We start from the raw sequence: 19,656 nt of genomic DNA, 5'->3' as shown, positions 1-19,656 counted from the left end.
ACCGCAGGAGCCCACATAACGATACGGAAAACAGGCGCACAGAAAACTGTCAGGCAGCCACACTTCGTCACATGGTTCCCTGGCTCCTGCCTGACCATGTTTACTGAAGGTCAGCAAGATATTTAAGTCTGTCTTTAAAAGAAAATAAATCAACTTTTAAATCATGGAGGTATAAACATTTTATACTGTTTAAAAACACAGAATTTAAATTTTAGTCTACACCGCCAGCAAATTCCTGCCTGTTTGTTCTATCATCTAATACTTAATGTCTATGCACTGAGTTTTTTGGAGTGATGACTTGTATTTCAACACAATGATGTCTAGGATTTCCATTAAACATGGAAATGTACTGATTACTAACAAGCCTAAACAAAAAATTTAAGTCAAATGAATAGTTTCTCCAACTGACCATTGCTTCATGTTTTCTACTGTTTTCAGGCAGTGGCTGAGGCACAGCTGTCAGTACCACCAGCCATTGCGACTGACAGCCAGGTACCCCGCCAAGGTGTGCCTCGGGGAGGCCAGCACCGCATGACATGAACCATCACACTGCTCATGACACCACGCAGGGCGACCAGCCCCAGTTACACTGTGTTACGTGTACATGCTGCTGTGAGGAGGGTGCCCGATGCCTAGGCGGGGACAGGTCTGTCGTACTCATCTTGGCATCCCACACTCAGGACAGGAGGGGAGGGAGGGTCTGGCCCCTGGGACAACAGTCATTCAATAGACTTTGTTGATCTAACCCTTAATACAGCATCTAATGATTTCCTCACAATGCTTCTCCATTTTACTAACATCTGAAAGAATATCCTTTTCTAAAGATTGATTTGTTTTTAGACAATTGTACTCAACATTTTTGGGGTGCCTTTGTACAAGAAAGTGACAACAAATCATGTAGGAGATACAGCAGCCAGGAGGAACCAGTCTTGAAGCAGCATGTAGTTCACCATTTGGGGAAGAAGTGTGAGGAATGTACCCGTTATCTATACTGTAATACAAGTTACAATGAAGTAAGGGCCATAAGCAAAATGTAAACAAAACCAAAAGAGATCCTACCCATGAGCTGGAGTGTAGAAGACAAGGGAAGCTTCCTGGAGGAGGTGGCATCTGACCTGGACTGTTTTGCCAGAGACAGACAGTAGAGGCACGGAGCTCAAGCTGACTGCTCAAACATGGTGAATTGCTCAGCTGGGCTAGTGGGGTACAAATACAAGGATAAGAGACAGACGTGGCAAAGAGGTAGGTAGCCACGGCAACCTGCTGTTTCTTTGCCATACTGTAAGACATTAGCAATGCTGGTCACTCATAAAGCATGTCCTGAGCACCACTGCGGGCAAGGTCCTGTGCCAGAGCAGTTGGTGTGAGAGCACATCCGGTGGGCACACTCAGGAAGAGAGCCGAGGCCGGGAAAGTCCTAAACCCAGAGAAGGTTTGGGGTGCAGGGAAGGAAAGGAGCATGTGCAGAGAGCTGGAGGTGCCTCTGAGCATGACAAATCATTTGAGATTTAGTTTTGCTGGATAGTGAGGGAAAGAAGCTGGAGAGGGAAAATGAGGCCAGATCACCACAGGCCCATAAGCCACCGGGAGCCACCTGGGCCTGAGCTCGAGGCTATGGAGCCATCAAAGCGCGTGAGGCATGTGCTCTGACCTGCTTTTCAGAGAGCTCATTCGGGAAGCTGAGAAAGGGGCGGATTTAAGTGGGCAGGACTGAAGACGAAGGGACCTGGCAAAAATGACTGAATCATGGCAGGTGGGGAAAAGAGGCATGGCTTGGAGGAAGAATGTACACAACTCACAGCCCTCAGAGGAGACAGGAGAAATGAGGCGAAGCGTCTGGAGACCCATGCGAGTCAGCGAGTTCAGCTTTGAGTCTGAAGGGCTAAGGGACAAGAAGCACGATAGGCCCGGGCTCCTAACGCACCCAGGACCCTCCCCCTTCTTTGTTGTAGTAACAGAAGCCTTCCTGTTCCGGCTGCCCAACTAGGGATGGCATCTGCCTACTCCCCCAGTGCCAGGTGTGGCCAGATGACCAAGAACTTCTGGCTAATGAGATGTGAACAGAAGTAATATATGCTATGCTACCTCCAGATCTTTTTTTTTTTTTTTAATAGAAAGCTGCTTGATGTCCAATCTACCTTTCTTCCTTGCTGCCGGCTGGGGAATTAGCTGACACAGATCCAGAGATGGAAGTCACATGCTAAAGCCCCCCACCAGCCAGCATCCTGAATGATCTGGTGGCATAGAGACGCCCCCCAATCTGGTCCCCCTGCCCACAATGAGACTGGCACAAATTAATCTCAACCTTGTTGAGCAAGTTGGGGACTCTCTCTCTGCTACAGCTGCTGCAACTTACAGTTTGACTGGTACAATATTAGGTTAGCTTTTGTAAATTTGAGGAATATGGTACATTACATCATTAGGTTCAAATTATTAATTTCATCTCAAGATTTAAAATAATTTAAAATAAGTTGTCCTTATTAGGCAGGGAAAAAAGCACCTAAGAGAAAACCTGTCAAAGCTACCTTCTCTGTCAAGCTTGGGCCTCGAGAGCAGGAGAAAAAACCTCCAGGCAACCTGAGAAAACATATAATTTAGTAATTAATGAAATCAACTCTACTGCGATTATATGTCAACAAAATGGATCTCAGCTGGGTTTCAGAAAAGTTTACCAACTGGGGAGTATAGGCATTCCTCATGAAACCACATTCCAGCACACCGAAGCTGAGGTCGCTGCCTCCGCGTCCCTCCTGGTGGGCGCTGGCTCCTCACCTTGCTCCCAGCAGGGAGACCTGGTGCCACAGGCTAGGAGCTCCGCCGAAGCAGGGAGGCCTGTCTCCCTCTCCCACAGCACTGCCTGATAAACGTAAGGAAATGTCTAAAGCCCTCCAATGAGCCACTGAAAAAGCTCCCGGGGACACACTGCTCCTGGGACTCCGCAGACCTGTGTGGCCAGTGGACGCCTAGAGGGAAGGAGGCAGCAGGGCCTTTGCTAAAGGCGTCTGGCTCCGCCCATGGCCTTCCTACCTTCCATGCTGCTTCCCGAGTGCTTGCTGAATGAAATGCTCTCATCTAAAAACTCTATTTCTCTAAGCCTGAGGCCCCTGTAGAATCCCCTTCAAATACTGGAGTAAACTACCCATTCCATAAATACTGGTGGGAAAGAACATGCCTTCCTGCTTAGAACCGAGAGTAAGAAATCCTTTTTTAAAAATCTATCTAACTCTAGTCTCTAAATATAAGCAATTTAGGTATTGCAAATATAGTATTAAATTCCCGGTTAATTTTAATAAATTTAAAAATAGCTCCAACTACAGCTTTACATAGTTCTCAAATCTTAAAGTGGGAAAGAACAGTGCAGCGCATACAGTCCCAGTCTTGTGGGACGTCATCTGCCATCCACTGAGCTCTCCCAGCAAACATGCTTGTGTGTAAGTATGAGGCAGGGGCTGTGAGAGCGAGGACTAACCAGACAGTCCCTTCCCTCAACCACCACCAGCATAATTATCATACTGCACCCCAGTGTCTTAGTGCGCACAGGCCGCAGGGCAGGAGCCCAGCAGAACGGTGTGAACGGGTGATGGACTGTATGAGTGAGAGGTGGATGTACAGGAAGGCTTCTGGAGGAGGCAAGACCTGAAAGCAAGTCTCTTCACAGTATCAACCCAGGTCTGAGGAAATGGTACTTTCATACTTGCCAGTGAGAAGTATAAACTGGCAAAAGATTTTTTTGGGAAGAAAATATCTAATAAGATAATAGCTAATGAAAATTTGAAATGCACATGACTCTTAACCTGTCAACTACGATTCTAAAAATGTATTCCACAAATATTCAAAGATGTTTGCAGCACTTCTTGTAAACCACTTGTAAACACGAATTTAAGAAAGATTGAATAAATTATGGATTAAAGTAAAATAAAGCCATTAAAAACAATGTAGGAAATTTGTGTATTGATATGAAACGACGTCTAAAATAAGGGAAATAAGGCAAATTAAAGCAGAGTACACTAGTAAATGTCAATCTACAGAGAAATACACACACACACACACACACACACACACACACACAACATGCTAGCAAGTACAGACACAGTGGGAAATGATTCTTTCACTTACAATGATAACTTACTGTTCTGTTGATGTGGGGTTTTTTTGTAGCCATGAACATATTTCACATTTTAAAAAACACTAGTTAAATAATTTAATCATAAAGATTCAATTTAAAAATGAAAAGCTGCCGAAACCGGTTTGGCTCAGTGGATAGAGCGTCAGCCTGCGGACTGAAAGGTCCCAGGTTCGATTCCAGTCAAGGGCATGTACCTTGGTTGCGGGCACATCCCTGGTAAGGGGTGTGCAGGAGGCAGCTGGTCGATGTTTCTCTCTCATCGATGTTTCTGGCTCTCTGTCCCTCTCCCTTCCTCTCTGTAAAAGATCATAAAATATATTTTTTAAAAAAATGAAAAGCTGCAGCAGGGTCCCTTTGACAGTCGAGGGGAGGATGGGGTGGAGACAGATGAGACTGGAGGCAGGAGAGTGAGCGAGGCTCTGAGCTCGCAGTTACAAACGCTCTCCTAACAGCGTGTGTGCGCAGTACTGTCCCCCTCTGCAAGTGAGGAAACAGCCTGGAGAGCTAGAAGTGGCATGGCCTGGGTTTGAATTTAGGGGTGTTTGACTATAATATTTGTGTTTTCCCCAGTACACCACCCTAATATCTCTCATTTTAGTTAGAAAGTAGAGCGATGTGTCCAAGCACTGGTCGGGACCAGGCCAGAAAAACACAGGTCTTCACATTTCATCCTGTTGGCTTCACTCCACTTAGGCACTTTCTTCTGATGAAGACAACTCAGTCACTCACAGGCTCAATTAAACCTCTGATCACACGAAGGCTTTAGAATACCCAGAACATGCAATATATAAATGAACTGACTGCTGTGATTAAAAGCAAATTTTCACAATTACCCTCTGTCCACACGAAGAGACACGTCCACATGAAAACCTGTACACAAATGCTCATAGCAGCTGTATTTGTAATAACTCAAAACTGGAAACCATCCAGGTGTCCATCAATGGGGTGAATGGTTAACCAGGGTGCTGTGCATCCACACCATGGCACACCTCTCAGCAATAAAGTGAGCAAACTACTGAAAAACACAACTTGGGTGGATCTTAAGGCTATACTTAGCAACAACAAAAAAGCCAATCGCAAAAGATCCATACTGTATAATTCCATTTATACAACATTCTTAAAATGACAAAAGTAGAGCTGCAGAATAGATTAGCAATTGCCAGGGGTTATGGATGGTGAGGGGAAGAGGGTGGTGTGATTATAAAGGGGTAGTACCAGGAAGACCTTTGGGATGATGAAACAGTTTTGTATCTTGATTGTGGTGTGATTGTACAAATCTCCACATGTGATAAAATGACAGTATTGTAAGTGCTCATTGTATCAATGCCACTTTCCTGGTTTTGAAGTTCTATATTGTTATGCAAATATACAACCATTGGGGGAAATTGGGTGACAGGTGCAGGGACCTCTCTACTATTTTTGCAACTTTTGGTAACTCTATATTTCAAAATAAGGAATTAAAAAAGAAAAAAGAGATCTGTTGAAAATATGCAGTGATTATACTGCTCTCCATGTAAATTCCTTCAATAGTGCCAACTGCCTTACGCGTAAAAGTATTTTTTTTAGAGAGAGAGAGAAAGGAATGGAGAGGTGGAGGGGGAGGAGGAGGGAGAAAGGAGAGAGTAAGAGAAACATCGATGTGTTGCTCCATTTATTTATGCATTCACTGACTGATTCTTGTATGTGCGCTGACTGGGGACTGAACCTGCAACCTTGGCGTAGTGGGACAATGCTCTATCTAACCTGCCCAGGGCTTGGAGAGTAGAATCCTAATACTTAGCACAGCAGAGTAGTCTGCAGGCCCTCTAGCCCGCTTTCGGGGAATATCAAACCACTGGGAGCAGCAGACACGCTGACTACTGCACCCCTTCAGGCCTCTGCCTGAGCTGGTCAGTCTGCTTGAAATGACTTCGCTCCCCTTTTTCTGGCCAACTTTCAGCCTCCTCCAAAATCTAGTGCAAGCACCTGCTTCTCCTACAAGTTTTGCCCTCTAATTTTCCCCTCAAACTGTGCCAGGCATGCCTTCCTTTTTGCCACCACCACCTGTGTTAATCATATTTTGCATTCCAAGTCGATCTCTACTTCTATGCTGTGAGCTCCTTGAGGGAAGAAAATGTGTCTGATTCATTTTTCAATCTCCTACTAACTACGTAGTGGGTGCCCAGTAAACATCTGTTAAAGGCAAAACTAAGTGGGAGAATAATGGATAGGGCAGTGTGATAAGAGTGGTTAAGATCAGGCTATGGAGCCAGAGGGCAGACTCCTTCAAAAAAATTGTTAGAACTAATACAGATATCAGTACAGCTGCAGTATACAAAATCAATACATAAAAATCTATTGTTTTCATGTACAGCAATAATAAGCTATCAGAAAGAGAAAAAACAATCCCATTTACAATTGCATCAAAAAGACTAAAATACCTAGGAATAAAGTTAACCAAAGAGGTTAAATACCTGTAGTACTTATCATATTAATGAAAGAAATTAAAGAAGACAAATAAATGAAAAGAGTCCATTCTCATGTACTGGAAGACTCAGTATTGTTAAGTAATGTCCATACTACCCAAAGCAATCTACAAATTCAATGCAAATGCAACCCCCATAAAAATTCCCATGGCACTTTTCATAGAAATCTTCCTATATAATAAAGAGGTAATATGCAAATTGAATGTCATGCCCTCTCACACGATGGCTGCCCCCATGTGGTCACAAGCTGGCCACCACAAGATGGCCAGCTGGTGAGGGCAGTTGTGGGCAATCAGGCTAGCAGAGGAGGGCAGTTAGGGGTGACCAGCCAGCAGGGGAGGACAGTTAGGGGCGACCAGGCTGGCAGGGGAGGGAAGTTGGGGGTGACTGGACAGGCAGGGGAGGGCAGTTGGGGGCAACCAGGCCGGCAGGGGAGGGCAGTTGGGGGCGATCGGGCCGGCAGGGGAGGGCAGTTGGGGGCGATCAGGCCGGCAAGGGAGGGCAGTTGGGAGCAATTGGGCCGGAAGGGGAGCAGTTAGGTGTTGATCAGACTGGCAGGGGAGTGTTGAGGGGGTGGCAGGCAGAAGCGGTTAGGGGCAATCAGGCATGCAGGCAGGTGAGCAGTTAGAAGCCAGTGGTCCCGGATTGTGAGAGGGATGTCTGACTGCTTGTTTAGGCCCGGCAGTCGGACATCCCCAGAGGGATCCTTGATTGGACAGGGTGCAGGCTGGGCTGAGGGGACTCCCCGCCCCCCTGTGCACAAATTTCGTGCATCAGGCCTCTAGTTTAACATTAAAAAGTTAATATTAATGCCTCATTTTTAAGAAAAAATAACTCATTTTTAATCCATTTATCCTTAGAATCTATTTTTACTATTCCTGAAATGTTTTAGAGTATGCAGTCTTTGCTTAAAAAAGATACTATGGTAAAATTAGCTGGAAGGGGCCTGCTGATGGTGGTGGAATATTTTATAGGACCAAAAAAGAAAAACAAACAACAAACAAAAAAAGCAAATGAATTAAATAACATTAAATTTATGAATTTTACCTTCAAACATTTAGTGAACTTCCTTAGCTCTAAGGAATTCCTATGTTAAAATGGTGACTACTCTCACTCAATGTTTTTGTATCTACTAATTTATACCCCAACGTTTTCCAAAGAGGACTTGAGGCATCAATGAAATAAAAACATTTTAAGTGTCAATTCAAAGGCCAATATAAAATTGGAGATCCACAGTTCTTTTTTTAAAAAATGAGTTCTTATTGGGCAAAAGATATACATACTTGCCTCCCAAATAATACATCCTCCTAATGACTCAATGGGTCTAGGATTGAGCATCAACTGCTGTTAATATCTCAGGGAGCCAAGCGATGTTACTGGACAGGAGACCACACCTCACTTAGGAAGGCATCCTGAATCTGACCAAACCTCATCCAGATCCAATTATAAATTTTCAGGAAATACCCAGAGAAACACATTAAATTACATTGTAGAGATGCAATCAGTAAGACCCAACTATGGAAATGCTATACAACAACCTAATCGCTTCAAAAAATAAACTACAAAGAAAACAAATAAACAAAAACCGAGAGGGGGGATCTACAGGTTGAAAGCCACTTAAAAGACCTATCAACCAATCACAAAGTATGGACCTTATCTGGATCCTGATTCCAATAAACAAACAATTGAAGAAACTATAAAATGTATCTGACAATGGGAAATTTGAATATTGATTGGTCATTGGTTATATTAAGAAACTAGAGGCCCAGAGCACGAAATTTGTGCATGGGTAAGGTCCCTAGGCCTGGCCTGTGATCAGGGCCATCTTTCCTGGCTGCCCATAGCCGGCCCCACCCCCCACTGTCACCTACCCCCAGTTCCCCATTCTCCATCGGGCAATTGGAGCCTGCCAGCTGGGAGGAGGGACCAAGAGGTCGCCCGTTCCCGCCCCCACCGCAGGTCGCCCTCTGTGTGTAGGGCGACCAGCGGGGCAGGGGCCTTGGCCTGGTGCCACCTGCATCCCGCCACCCACCCCCAGTTCCCCGTTCACCATCGAGCCTGCCGGCCGGGGGGAGGGACCAAGAGGTGGTCAGTGTGCCTCCTAGTGACTGGTCGAGCGGTCATTCTGCCCTTAGGGTCAATTTGCATAGTACCCTTTTATTATATAGAACTAGAGGCCCAATGCACGAAATTTGTGCAAAGGCCTTGACCCTGGCCCCACCTGCCGCCACCGCAGCTGGGGGCCTCTGCCACCTCTGCCTCAGCGCCCCCCACCCCTGCTGCGGCTTTGTCCGGAAGGAAGGACATCAGGAAGGACGTCCAGTCTAATTAGCATATTACACTTTTATCATTATAGAAGATTAGTGCCCAACTGGCATGGCTCTGTGGCTGAGCATCCACCTATGAACCAGGAGGTCACGGTTCAATTCCTGGTGAGGGCACAGGCCTGGGTTACAGGCTGGATCCCCAGTGGGGGGAGTGCAGGAGGCAGCCAGTCAATGATTCTCTCTCATTATTGATGTTTCTATCTCTCTCTAGCTCTCCCTTACACTCTGAAATCAACAAAAATATATTAAAAAAAGAAAAGAAAGTATTGGTTTTCCAAGTTTAAAAGTCATTATCTTTAGCCGAAACTGGTTTGGCTCAGTGGATAGAGCTTCGGCCTGCGGACTGACAGGTCCCGGGTTCGATTCCGATCAAGGGCATGTACCTTGGTTTCGGGTACATCCCCAGTAGGGGATGTGCAGGAGACAGCTGATTGATGTTTCTCTTTCATCGATGTTTCTAACTCTCTATCCCTCTCTCTTCCTCTCTGTAAAAAATCAGTAAAATATATATATTTTTTTAAAAAGTCATTATCTTTTAGAGACATATACTAAAAAATTCATGAATGAAATTACATATTTAGGACTTGCTTGAAAATAATATGAGGGGGTGAGAGTATAAGTAGATGAGGTTAGGGATAATACAAGATTGGCTAGGAGTTTATAATTGTTGAAGCTGGATACTATTCTGTTGTTTTTTAAATACATGTTTTAAGGTCCTCATAATAAACAGCTGATATAAAGACTGATATTGAAATTAGTTCACACAATCACAAAAGGCTAAGCACAAATTTAATTATTCTCAAAGAAAATTATGTAAAAATGTCACCTTCTTAAATATATAGTTAACTTCTTAGGAGTTAACTATATATTTAGACCAAACATAGCTGCCCTACTGCTGAAACAATAGTGTTAAGAAAAAAATGTGCAGCCCTAACCAGTTTGGCTCAGTGGATAGAGTGTCGGCCTGTGGACTGAAGGGTCGCAGGTTCGATTCCGGTCAAGGGCATGTACCTTGGTTTCGGGCACATCCCCACTAGGGGGTGTGCAAGAGGCAACTGATCGATGTTTCTCTCTCATTGATGTTTCTAACTCTCTATCCTCTCCCTTCCTCTCTGTAAAAAATCAATACAATATATTTTTAAAAAAACAAGAAAAAAATGTGTTTTCTGTTTTACCTTATACATCATGAAAATAAATGTTTGATTCACTATTACTTGCTTCATCTGGCACTTTTTCTTTATCTAAAAAATTAAATTTATTTTAAATAGACAAATTGAAGTGTACCCTCTAACATTATTTGGGGGGGGGGGTGGCAAATAAACACACTCTAATCTATCAACAAATTATTTAAAGTCCTGACATCCTGAAAATTAAATCCTCAAAAAAAAAAAAAAAAAATCAAAGCTCTCCAAGAATGATATGCCAAATGGGATTATTTTTAACCCCGAAGGATCCTTCTGACAGGGAAAAAAAGGTTAAATGAAGAAAAACATTGTTTAGATCAAATATTGTTTTTCCAGAACAAATTAAAAGCCAAGAGAATACTTGGAGTTGAGGGACTCAGGAATACACACTGACCAGGGGGAGACCTGGGTTCAAATTTCACCTCCCAACTGCTTGCTGTGCAGCAGGCTGCTGAGCCCTCACAGGGCTGTGACAATTAATGAGAGCACCTGGACCAACTAGCTCCCCTGGCCTCAGGCTGCCTTCCCAGCTCTGCACCACTTCCTCCCTTTGCTGCCGGCCCTGGAGGTCTACAATCCTGCAACCAAGCTCAATCAGGTCTGTATTTTGTTTGGCTCACAACATTAAAACAATTTTTTAATTAGCTACTGCCAACATTTAAAACTCCAGAGAGCGAAATTAACAAATATGGAGTTCAGACATCTTTTTAAAACTGCTAGGTGAGGTCTGGTTCTCCAGGGTTCTCCCCACCAGTCTCTTACCCCTGGCTCAGCAGGTTGATTCCAAACCCCACGCTGGCTAAGGTCTTTGCTTTACCCTGCCCTTTCCCACTTCTGTGCCTCTCCCTCCCTGGCATTTCTCATCACCCTTCAAGGCCCAACTACAGCACCAACTGTCATCTTCTCACGGCACAGCCCCTCCACCACAGCATGCATGGACCACACTGTCCCAACACCAACTGGGCGTGTCTGCCTTCACCGCGGGGCTCTCAGGCCCTCTGGAGGAAGGGACCCTGATGCTATCGTATTTCTGTCCCCAAGGCTAAGCAGAAAGCCTGACCTAAATAATGTAGACTCCAGTAGATGTCTCCCGAATGTGTGGGAGGAAATTAAGGCTAACACGTTATTAAAATGTAAGATTTTTATATCACAGCTTGTTCTGAGTGTTACCAAATAAAGGGGTCAAGGACATTAACATGTTTCATAAAATGAGAACAAGCATCCACCTGCTTCCATGTTTCACAAGTTAGTCAGAAGCCACTAAATGAACGGATAAAGCAGAGACAACAGGCAGGCAGGGTCATGCATCCTCTGAACCGATGCTTTCTAAGCACTGGGGACAAAGCAGACAACTACCTGTTTTCATACAGCTGCATCCTAGCACTGGAGACAAAAAAATAAACAGGCAAATAAAGAGAATCAGCGTGAATGCTGGGGGGAGGGAGGGGATTTGAACAAAATAATTATTGAAAAACTAAGGGATGAAAGAGGGTAGTCGAGGAAGGCCTGGTGTTAAAGGAGACATCTGACCGGAGGAAGAACCAGAGGAGCCAGCTGTGCCAAAACCCGGAGACAGCTCCAAGCCTGGAAACAGCAAGTGCAAAGGTGCTGGTAAACAAACGGGCGGCCAGGTTCCAGCAGGTGGGATGACTGGGAGAGGACGGCGGCGCTCTGGGTGCGAGGGGAGGTGGGCAGGGCCCGCCCTGGCTGGCGTGGGCCCAGGGCACGGAGCGAGCAATGACAAGGCACTGGAGGAGACCGAGGACGGGGACGCCGGGCGATGAAGAGGGGGTTCCCGCCACATTCACCCCAGCAAGAGGCAGTTCCAGCCCGGCTTCCCGCATTTGTGCCCGGGCTCCTGCCCAGGCGCTTTCCCACACGTTCGCTTGGCCTGGAAACAACCCCGTCCCAACGAGCGGGCATTTCCCCACTTCCCCGAGAGGAACACCGAGTCAGTGCCACGGCCAACGTCGCGGGAACCAGGCCCCGACTCCTGAGCATCCCAGCGCGGTGTGCAGCTGCGTGGCCCCCGCAGAGCCCACGGCAGGTCCCGCCGAGCCCGGCCAGGCCGGGGAGCCGGCCCGCAGCGCGGGGCTCTGACAGCCGGCGGGCGGGGCGACTGCGGCAGCCGGGAGCACAGGGGCGTCGGCCGCCCCGCCGGCGCCCGCAGAGCCCGCGGCCCGCAGAGCCCGGTCCCGCGCCCGTCACCCCTAGCGGACCCGGATCGCGCGGACCCAGGCCGCAAGGCCCTCCCGTCGCCCCTCCCTGGCGGGGCGGGGCAAGGCCCAAGCAGCCCCCACCGGGCCTAGACAGCCGCCGGGCTCACCTCGCCTCCCGCCGCTGAGCCGAGGGACAGGGAGGGCGGGCGGACTGGCGGCGCTGGCGGCTCCTGCCCGGGCTCGGCCAGCCGCCCCGCCCGCTCAGCCCCGCCGCCGCCGCCGCCGCAGCCGCCGTGGGTGTGAGGGGCGCGGGGGTGCGTCGACCCTTCCGGTCCGGCTCCCTTCGCCGCCGCCGCGGCGCCCGGCCTGAGCGACCCGCACGCCGACCAATCAGCGCGCAGGGACCCGGGCTGGCGCGGCCAATAGCACCAGGGGGCGGGCCGCTGGAGGGCGGTGGGCGGAGCACGCGGGCTCGGTGCGCTCGGGGGTCCGCAGCCTCAGGTGTAGAGCGGGGAGTCAGCTGGTCCCTGTGGGTCCAGCGGTGCGGCGGCCGGACGCGGAGCCGGCGGAGGGGCGCACCAGGGGACGGAGAGCGGGCCTCGAGGCTGCAGGTGCAAAGCGGCGGGGAGGTCTGAAAGGGGACGGAGCAGGCCCGTTATGGGGAAGAGCCCGGGCCTCGGCGCCCAGGATTCCGGCGTGTGATGGCCTCCGGGAGGCGGGACGGCGAGGGAGCGGAGAGCAGAGGCGGGGCCTTGGACTCCGCTGCTCGCTCTGAACGGGCTTCTAGGGGTGCGGCCAGAAATCGGGCCTGGGAAAGGGGGTGCCCTGGGGATGGCCGAGTGCAGACGAGTGTTCCTTGTCGGCCAGTGGCGGAGGGGAAGAGAGACTAGGCCGGTGCGCTTGGACAGGGGTCAAACCAGCCTCAGAGGAGGGCAGGGTCATAAATGGGAGGAAGGAGTGCAGTGCCCTGGGCTCCCTGGGGCCTGGGGTCGCAGCCCTCCGGCCCCTCGATCGGACTCCAGCAGGCCTGGGATCCTATGAAAAGGTGGGGAAGGCCAGAGTACCGGGTGTTGCCGCCTCTTTTGGATAAACACCGGATGGTTTGGATACACAACGGTGGAAGAGAGGCTCGGAGGCTGGGCGCATGGCGTGAGAAGGGGGGCTAGGGGTGGGGCGCAGAGGTCCTTTGGTGGAGTGGGAGGACTGTGGGGAAGGAGCAGCTGTCACAGGACGCCTGGCCCTACAGGGTGGCCAAGGTGGGGGCCAAAATGGGGGAAAGGAGCAGGATTCTGCATGCGGGGAGGTCAGGGGGCAGGAGGATATGGAAAGTGGGGGCAGAATTTGGGGAGGGCGGCAAGCCTGTGATCCAGAGCCAGGCTGGGGGGCACCAGAGCCTCAGCGGAGGGGTGGGGTAGAGGAAGGGACCCAGCGTGGTATCCCTCTTAGGCCACCCCCACCTTGGCCACCAGAGGGAGTTTCCTGAAATGGAGCATGGCAGGTCCTGCTTGAAATTGCAGCTCCTACTCCTCGCCGCAGCCTCACCAGCCACCTGCCCCAGGTGCACAACAGAAAACAGGGGAGCAAAATTTCCACCATCAAGACTTAAGGGAAGCCAATGAAGTCTGGCTGCCAGAACTGTCTGTGGTTTTACCAGGAAGCACTTGTGGGTGCTTCCTCTCAGAATAGGAAGGGGCACCCATTCCCAAACACTTCAGCCCTGAGTTTACAGCACTCACCCCACGCAAAGTGAGCACCAAAGATCGTTGTGTACACACACACACTGTACATATTTCATGTTGAGTTTTCTGAAAGAATTCTGCTTTTTTTGTTTATGAACTACAGTGAACAGAACTGAGGTGACAAGCCGGGCACTGGTCCATGCCTGGAAGAGTGTACAGAATTTTGTTAGAGGCCAGCACATGAGAGGATCCTGCCGCAAGCGTGATGAGAATTGGGGAAGGACACATGAGCCAGGCTGACAGCTGACCTAGCCGGCCAGGTGGGAGGAGCAGTTGAGGAAGGCCTCAGCCAGGAGGAAGCCCAGATGGAGCTGGGCCAGTGGTTTAGTGGAAAGGGCACTCGGAACCAAAGGTTCAGAGGTGAGGACCTGCATTCAGGGAACCACACATCACCTGTCTTACTGGAGGTGGGAGCGTTATGAGGACCTTGAGGGGGGTGGGCAGCACTGAGCTGGCTTCAACTCACTGAAATGGTTTGATGAGCCCAGAGAGTTGGGTTTTTTATCGCTTTCACTTGAAACATCTCCACTGTTGCTTTCACTTGCATAATTAGACGCTCTGGCGACGTGGGGCCTGCATTCCCAGAGGCAGTGGTCAGCTGGAACTGAGTGGCAGCTGCCATGTAGGTAAAGCTCCCAGTTTACCCCAGTGCCCACCACTCCCTGTTACCCACACCTGGCTGCAACCTCACTCATCCTTACCCGCTGGCTCTGGGGGGCCCTGGCTGTGGAGGTAAAGCTGTTGATAGGTGTTAAGAAAGGAAGTGAGTGATGTGAGTTATTTTGGAGATTACTAGGCCACATTGAATTGCAGGGATGAGGGCTTACGGCCACAAGACCAGTGAGGGAGCTATTGAAAGACCTTTGTCAGAGAAGGTGAGGCTTGGCCTGGGACCATGGCAGTGGGTGTCAAGAGGAAGGGACTGATTTTAAAACAATTTTAAGAGTTTAGGGAAATCAAAATCTCAATGAGCGACCACTACACACCCACTAGGATGGCTATAATAGAAACGACAGACAGTGTCAAGTGGTGGTGATGTGCAGCGACTGGAAGTCTCGTACACTATCGGTGGCAAAGCAAAACGGTATATCCACTTTGGGAAACGGTGGCAGTTTCTGATGGCATTAGACATACACCAGTTATACCCCACAGCTCTCCTCTTCCTGGCTGTGTATCCGAGGGAAAACATCCACACACCCAGCGGTACGGGAATGTTTATAGCAGCTTTGCCACCGATAGTGTACGAGACTTCCAATCGCTGCACATCACCACCACTTGACATTGTCGTTTCTATTATAGCCATCCTAGTGGGTGTGTAGGGGCCGCTCATTGAGATTTTGATTTCCCTAAACTCTTGAAATTGTTTTAAAATCAGTCCCTTCCTCTTGACACCCTCTGCCATGGCCCCAGGCCAAGCCTCACCTTCTCTGACAAAGGCCTTTCAATAGCTCCCTAAAGCTGCCATCAACATTCATGTACCGCTCCCGTACGTCCATAATCCAGTGAGTGGATGAACTGGGGTACAGCCATCCAGTGCGCAATTGTCCGACAACAGGAAGGCTGGCCTGCTGACAAGAACACAAATGGATAAGTAACAGAAACATCATGCTAAGTGAAAGCAGTCAGACGTAAGGCTGCATTGCCTATTAGTCCATTTAGGTGACTTTCTGCAAAAGCAAAATCACATCAGTGGTTGCCAAAGGTCAAGTGGGAGCAGAGGAATGACTACCAGGGGCCACAGGGGAATTTTCTGGGATGATGCGTGTACTCTATATTCTAATTATGATGGTGGTTATAGGACTCCATATTCTTCTGAATTCAGAACTGTGCACCTAAAAAGGTGACTTTTAATGTATGTAAAATTATGCTAAAGTGATGTAAAGGAAAAAATTTGTTTTAAGAAGTGGAATTGTCAAGTGTTAGGGGTAGGGTGAGGGAGGACAGGTCAACAGGGACACCAGGGCTCCTGCCTTGGTTTTCAGTGTGGGACCTCTGCCTTTAGCCTGCTCACCCTTCTGCCAAGATGAAGACCTTTTCGAGCCTGCACCCGAACTGCCCACCCACCTTCCCCCTTCCCCTCACTCTCAGCTCTGTGGTCCTGGCTGTGTACCCTCCAGATGAAAGCCACTGGCCCTTCCCTTCTGTTACCTCACTGCCCCTCCCCTAGCCTTGACGTGGCTCCTTGATTGCACAGTGTCAGAAGCCTCCCTCCCCACGCACATGGGCCTATACCAGGGAGGAGAGTGCGGGAGGAAGGAAGAGCTCTGTCTTCACTCCCTGGGAGGGGAGTGCCAAGGGCTGACCGGTGTCCGTGGCTCCAATCTCATCATTCACCCTTCACAGGCCTGGCTTCCAACAGGGCTCCTCATTAGTCACGCTCTTCTGGACAAAGCATTCACTTCTCCCAGCCTCAGCTCTGTGGGGAGGGCGTGAGCGGTGGTCTCAGCCTCATGGGGATGCGGCAAGGACTCGGGGGGTGGGGTGCAGATCATGCATGCAGTGGGATGGGTGTCCTCATGCTGGCCTCCCCCAGTTCCTGAAGTCTTTACTGGGGCCAAGGATGTGCAAGGGGTTCAAGTCATGACAGTTTCAGTGGTGTGTTATAGAAGGCCACACTGCACTTCAACCAATGGGGACAATTTTTGAGGTTGTCGCACAGGATGGGGTGGGGTGGGAGGCGGGGTGGAGCTGGCCGCAGGACTGCAGGCCCGAGAACCAGCCCAGGACCTTGGAGGTCATGGGCAAACTATCCATATGTCCTGCTCTTCTGTGTGTTGTCTTCCTTCTTCCTGTTTCATCTGCTCTTCCACCACCAACTGGGGAAGGGCCCTCTGTCCCAAACCCGGTTTGAAAATCCCCGGAGAAGGGCTCTCATGGCCACCTGGGTGGGGCTCCTACTCCCGGGCTTGGCAGTCCGGCTCAGGTAAGGACGTGGCAGGAGGAAAGGCAGAAACAGTTGGGAAAGGCAGGAGTCTGGGGGGTTCTTTTCTGGTGACAGGAAATAGGGTGTCTGAGCCACGGGCACAGCGGAGGGCCTGCGAGCTGTGAAGACAGAGCTGTAGGGTGGCTCTAAGCAAATGCTGACTTCAGTGGCTCTCAGCCTTCCTCCTCCAGGCAGCTCGTGGAGCACCAGCCCTGGACCCTTGCTGCTCTTTGGAAGCCTGACCAGCCTTAAAGCCCAAAGGAAAGGCTTCTACCCCCCTCCCCCCTCCAAAAAAACAAAAACAAGCCGACCCCTAACTCAGATTGCTCAGCAGTGAATGTCACCGTCAATAGGCCCTACTGTGTGCGCAGAACTATCCCCCCACCTTGAATCTGACCACACAGTCCAAGGTGACATGGCAAAGAAAGCTAAGACAACTGAACAGAAAACTGCATCTGGAAAGAAACAGACTAGATGGCGATGAAAATTCCCAAAGGGGGAAAAAAATCATTGTAGGCTCCAGAGAGAATGAAAAAATAGTGTGTCCTTGAAACGAGAACCAGTCAAAAAATGACTCATGCCCAGCTGGGTGTGGCTCAGTGGCTGAGCGTTGACCTAGGAACCAAGAGGTCACCAGTTCGATTCCCTGTGAGGGCACATGCCCAAGTTGCGGGCTTGATCCCCAGTGTGGGGCGTGCAGGAGGCAGCCAATCAATGATTCTCTCTCATCATTGATGTTTTCATCTCTCTCTTCCTCTCTGAAATCAATAAAAATATATTTAAAAAATATTACTCAGCACACAAATGATGTTCTTGCTCTCTCAACGGAGGTGGCCTAAAAGCAATGACACCCCAGTAGCAAAAGTGCACCTCAAGCCCAGGTGTTATCTCCAATAAAGGAAACTGGGCTGATTCCAGGGTCGGGGCAGGGGATGTACAAGATGAGCCTGGAGCTCTTGCAATGCAACAAAGTAAGGGTGTGCTTATAAAGGACACACACAGGCAATACGGGCATGTCATAAAGGACAAGAGCCAACTGAAAGAACTGGAACATTTTGAGCAACAAAATAACAGTATTGGGTTATGACTCAGTATAAAATATCCAAGAGTTCATAGTAATATAAATAAATGGAGCAGAGCAAAACATCTGTACTGAATTCCAAATAATTGATGGCGACACTCTCCTTTTAAAGAGGTGAAGCACAACTCTCTCCTCTGTACGTGGAGGATGAGCATGGTGACTGCCTTCCAAAGAGTTAAGCGTGGGAAGGGGGGCGGGGAATAGAATACCTGACAAACACTACCTCAGACAGGCAGCCACTTAACATAGCAGTGATAAGACATGTTGATGGTATGTACCCTGATATAAAGTGATGAGAAGGGCACTCTATTTCTTAGTCTTTCTTTTTAAAAAACATGACCCTAGTCTAACCTGAGGAAAGCATCAGATAGCCAGGCTGGTGTGGCTCAATGGTTGAGCATCAACCCATGCACCAGGAGGTTGCAGGTTCAATTCCCAGTCAGGGCAGATGCTCCGTTTGTGGGCTTGAGTCCAAGTAGGGGGTGTGCAGGAGGCAGTTGATCAATGTTTCTCTCTCACTGATGTTTTTATCTCTCTCCATTCCTGTCTGAAATCAATATATATATATTTAAAAGCATCAGACAGCTTTTTTCCCCCCAGCTGCCGAGTAAGGTGCTCCGTCCTTATGAGGAAGCTAAGGCGCTTTGGGGTGAGGCCCTCACTTCATCCAGCATCTAGCACCATTCGCCCAGCACTCACCCACACCATGGCCGCCATCTCGGAGCTCACCTGCATCTACTCGGCCCTTATCCTGCACAACAATGAAGTGACGGTGATGGAGAATAAGATCAATGCCCCCTCTAAAGCAGCTGGTGTAAATGTTGAACCTTTCTGGCCAGGCTTGTTTGCAAAGACTCTGGCCAATGTCAATATTGAGATTCTCACCTGCAATGTAGCGGCTGGTGGGCGTGCCCCAGCAGCCGGTGCTACACCAGGAGGCCTGCCCCCTCCACTACTGCTGCCCCAGCTGAAGAGAAGAAAGTGGAAGCAAAGAAAGAAGAATCTGAGGAGTCTGATGATGACTTGGGCTTTGGTCTTTTTTGACTAAACCTCTTTTGTAACACAGTCAATAAAAAGCTGAACTCTTTAAATAAATAAATAAATAAAAAGCAGCCCTAGCTGTTTTGGCTCAGTGGATAGAGTGTCTGCCTGAGGACTGAAGGGTCCGGGGTTCGATTCTGGTCAAGGGCACATGCCCAGGTTGTGGGCTCAATTCCCAGTAGGGGGGCGTGCAGGAGGCAGCTGATCGATGATTCTCATTGATGTTTCTCTACCTCTCCTCTCTGAAATAAATAAAAATATATTAAAAATAAAATAAAAAGCATCAGGCTTTGCACAGTGGCAGTATCATAGCCAATGAGGTTTATCTGAGGCGTGATTATTGCTAATAGAAAAAAAAAGCATCAAACCCAAATGTGGGTCAGTCTATAAAACAGCCACCAATAGTCCTGAAAACAGTCAAGGTTATAAAAAAGCAAAGAAAGAAGGTCAATGGGGGTAAAAAAAAAAAAAAAAAAAAGGACATATATGTACTAATATATGTAATACTTTAAACAATAAAAAAATTTTAAAAAGAATTATAAACAATGTACATGTTTATCAACAGAGGAATAAAATTGCAAATATAAAAAAGAAAAAAAGCAAAGAAAGTC

General features: G+C 48.7%; 1 protein-coding gene, 1 non-coding gene and 1 pseudogene across 10 annotated transcripts in view; 2 read left to right on the top strand and 1 right to left on the bottom strand.

The window, feature by feature from the left end:
* Window positions 1–12,626, bottom strand: part of MAPK9 (mitogen-activated protein kinase 9) — a 51,256-nt gene extending 38,630 nt beyond the window's left edge. For all 9 annotated transcript variants that reach the window (XR_008556280.1, XR_008556281.1, XM_054717105.1 and 6 more), the window contains exon 1: window positions 12,429–12,626. The gene's annotated coding sequence lies outside the window, so the exon portion shown is untranslated. The remainder of the gene's footprint in view (window positions 1–12,428) is intronic.
* A 132-nt stretch (window positions 12,627–12,758) lies between these two features.
* On the top strand, window positions 12,759–19,063 carry LOC114228727 (60S acidic ribosomal protein P1-like; annotated as a pseudogene).
* A 268-nt stretch (window positions 19,064–19,331) lies between these two features.
* Window positions 19,332–19,471, top strand: LOC114228744 (U4 spliceosomal RNA). Its single transcript, XR_003614872.1, has one exon. It is a non-coding gene; the product is annotated as a U4 spliceosomal RNA (small nuclear RNA).
* The last annotated feature ends 185 nt before the right edge of the window (window positions 19,472–19,656 follow it).

This window comes from Eptesicus fuscus, chromosome 6 (genome assembly GCF_027574615.1).
Source record: "Eptesicus fuscus isolate TK198812 chromosome 6, DD_ASM_mEF_20220401, whole genome shotgun sequence".
In the NCBI taxonomy this organism is placed as follows: Eukaryota; Metazoa; Chordata; class Mammalia; order Chiroptera; family Vespertilionidae; genus Eptesicus; species Eptesicus fuscus.
This window is presented reverse-complemented; position numbering and strand designations above follow the sequence as displayed.